Genomic DNA, 4286 nt, shown 5'->3' with positions numbered 1-4286 from the left:
TTTCACCATAATATTTACTTTTTCGTCACATTTTTAGAATTATCTATTTGATATTTATATGATTTTAGTGATCAAAATGATATCCTGTTAAGATTATTGAAAGAAGTGATATATGGCATTCAGACTACTTTGATATTTAACCTCATTTTAAATCACTTCTCTATATAAAAGAAGTATTAATCAAAAAAAATTTAATGTGCATTTCAAATTTAGTTAATAAGAGTTTAGACGAAAGCTCACTCCTCAGAAACATAAACGAGGTCTTCTGTATTACAGCCATTTGGGAGTGCAAGTGACGTGGCACATATTTGGCTCTTGTTGACGACACACTTGATGAGTTGAGTCAGCGATCCAGGAGGGAAGAAAATGTGTTGCCAGCACAATGGATTGTCAAGTGCCTGGTACCAGGGTTTGCACACCAGCGGAATGACTTGTAACTTGAACTGTACTTCCACCCTCCCAAAAATGTATGCTAAGCAATCCGGGTTCAAATTCTCCCATTTTCTTTCTTCCATCTTCTTCGAGGTCGAATGACATATAAAGTAAAACAAAATAAAAAAGGGGAAGGGGCAAAAAATACCCCGTATTAATTGGGTGAGAGCAAATAAGCCCTTCTACTTTATTTTGGTTCAAATAAACCCTCCTTATATCAAAATGATGGTTCAAAAACACCCCTCGTATCATATTTGATTAACCATGGTTACTATTAATATGAAATATAGTAACATATCTAGCTACTCTTCAAATTAATTATATTAGAAATTTATAAATTATTTATACTTTCTTATAACTAGTTTATACCCAACGCACATATGCTTTATTAATGTAATATATAAAATTGATATATAATTTTTTTAAATTATTTTTTAAGGAAATTAAAAAATAATATTTGTAAATCCAATTCATTATATCTATTTTATTAACACTAGCGTGTAGACCGTGCGATACACGGTTTTTAAAATTTACTTGTTTTATTTTTTAAAATTTATTTTGATAATTTTTTAATGTATATGTATATTATTACTTTACTTCTTATATTTTCAAATGTTTTTATTATTTTTGATAAATATGCAAATATTAAGAAATATACTGATGCTGAATTAAATTAACTTTTTTTTTGCGATGTATATTATATAACTATATACATCAGAATATATAATCATATTCTAGCTATGGTGGTATCATAATATTATATTTTAATGTTTAAATAGATTATTTTTCATGATTGATTAAACATATAATCATATCTATACTATATTATAATAGACGAAATATTAAAAGTTTGGTAGTCGGTCGGTCGGTACTTTCTGAAATTACTTAATTATCCTTACTTAACTATTTTTTATTAAACCACTAAATATTGAAATATTATTAAAAACTAAGTTTAATAAAAAACTTATTAAAAATTTGACTGGTAGGCAAGGGCGGATCCATGATTTAAATTTCATTATATTAACATATAAACTGTTTTCATAATTTCAGGGTTCGAATCCCGTCAACAGCGTGTTATATTTAAATTTTTATATTCTTTATTTTAACAAATTATACAGGTTCAAGTTTGGAGTCCTGTGAACATATTATATATTATATTATTTATTTTTCAGTCAAGTCTCAAATTATCATAAAACATATATTATAATAACTTATTATGTTCCTCAATTTATTTTTCAACTATTGAAAATTTATATTAATATATTAATAATTTTAATATAAAATATGTTATTAAAAATTATTCGAGTGTTAAAAACAATCCTTGCATCGCACGGGTATATATTAGTTATATATATAGGACTGTATTAGAACATTGTAGTGTAGCATGTTTGAATAATAGTAAAATACTGTAATATACAATACATAATATATTGTATCGTATTCCTTGAAATAATCTGAATTTGATTTTAAAATATATAACCACGGTTAACAAAATATGATAATAAGGGCTTATTTGAACTCATTATTTAATGATAAAGGGCTTACTTGATCCTTTTAAAACTATAGAGGGATATTTGCTTCACGCATTAAAACAGAAAGGCTTTTTTGCTCCTTAACCCAATAAAAAATTACTAATAATAGAAAAACACAGAAAGAAAAAACATGATAATCACTAATTTATTGCAGTAAAATCCTGAAAACTACATATAATAAAGGAAGAATATATGACTTCTGTGGACTATGCATATATTGACCCCAAAATTACTCGAAAACAAATTTCAGCAAGAGGGAGAGGTCGAGGTCGAGGACACCAACGGTTGATTTTGATTTATATAGGACAACATGTAGGAAGGTGGTTTAATACAAAAGTGAAGGAAGATAGAGAGTCGGGGCTTTACCATTTCCAAGCTCAACTTTAATCACAATTTCATCTTCTCAAAGTTTAGAAATTGGTTCTTCCACATTTTACAATGACAAATAATACAGGTCGTAATTAGACTTCAATTTTCAAGGAGGTTATGGACTGGCCCGGAGATAAATAGTGATACATAACCTTTTTTTTTATTATAATTTTTCCATTTAAATAAACAATTGGAAAATACTATTTGGAAGTATATTCTTTTTATTATGCAACTTTATAATCGCACTCCTCACTCAATCTTGAAAATAGAAGTTCATTAATTTGATTTTTTTTTTTACCTGTATTATGAAGTGCACATATATGATTACTTCACAGAATATTATGAATGCAACTTTTATTGTTTAACTTTATTTATGAACAAAAAGGATGTACTATTTTAGTATTTTTTATACACAGAAGTCGCCACTTTTTGGACCGGAAAAGTACAAAAATATAAAAGCATATATAAAAAACAAGAAAAGGTTTTAAAAGTCGGCGGGATTAATAACCGTAGAGCTGTTCGCGAACCGAGCTGTTCGCGAACAAGCTCGAGCTCGGCTCGTTAAGTGCTCGGTTCGACTCGGTTCGTTAAGGGCTCGAGCTCGAGCTCGAACACAAAAATGTGTTCGTTAAGAAAACGAGCTCGAGCCGAGTTTTTGGCATGTTCGGCTCGAGCTCAGCTCGAGCTCGGCTCGACTCGGTTCGGCTCGAGCTCGGCTCGAAAAATATTAATTTTTTTTATTTTTTATATATTTAATTATTATGAATTTTATTTAGATTTTTATAAATATTCTTAAATTATTGAATTATACGAATTTCAAATTATATATTTTAGTAATTTGAAAAAAATCAAATATTAAAATAAATTTTTTAATTTGATATTTTAATAATTAACAAGTGATTTGACTACTACTTGTAACTAGTATTTATTTCCTGATTGGTGTTTCGATTTTTTGAAATTATTTATAAATAATCCAACTGTATGGATGTCAAGATCTATATATTTAAGTGATATAATAAAAAATTTAGAAAAAATAAATATATTTGGTTTGCTATTTTAATTTAACTAGTAGTTTGACCAGTACTTCTATTTAGTCCCGTATTGATGTTTCGATTTTTTAAAAATATTTATGAATGATCCAACCGTACGAATGTTAATATCTATATATTTTAGTGATATGATAAAAGTTTTAGAAAAAAATAAAAGTATTTGATTTGTTATTTTAACAATCAACCGGTATTTTGACATGTACTTGTAACTAGTGTTTAGTCTTATATTAATGTTTCAATTTTTTAAAAATATTTATGAATGATCCAACCGTACGGATGTTATTATCTATATATTTTAATGACATGATAAAAAATTTAGAAAAAAATAAATTTATTTTATTTTTTATTGTGACAATCAACCAATTGTTTGAACAGTGCTTGTAACTAGTGTTTATTCTCATATTAATGTTTCAATTTTTAAAAAAATATTTATGAATGATCCAACCGTACGGATGTTAATATCTATATATTTTAGTGATATGATAAAAATTTTAGAAAAAAATAAATTTATTTTGTTAATTATTTTGACAATCAACCAATTATTTGAACACTACTTGTAACTAGTGTTTAGTCTCATATTAATGTTTCAATTTTTTAAAAAATATTTATGAATGATCCAACCGTACGGATGTTAATATCAATATGTTTTAGTGACATGATAAAAATTTTAGAAAAAAATAAATTTATTTTGTTTGTTATTTTGACAATCAACCAATTGTTTGAACATTACTTGTGATTAGTGTTTAGTCTCATATTAATATTTCAATTTTTAAAAAAATATTTATGAATGATCCAACCGTACAGATGTTAATATCTATATATTTTAGTGACATGATAAAAATTTTAGAAAAAAATAAATTTATTTTGTTTGTTATTTTGACAATCAACCAATTGTTTGAACATT

Source organism: Apium graveolens, chromosome 3 (genome assembly GCF_009905375.1).
Source record: "Apium graveolens cultivar Ventura chromosome 3, ASM990537v1, whole genome shotgun sequence".
Taxonomy (NCBI): domain Eukaryota; kingdom Viridiplantae; phylum Streptophyta; class Magnoliopsida; order Apiales; family Apiaceae; genus Apium; species Apium graveolens.
This window is presented reverse-complemented; position numbering follows the sequence as displayed.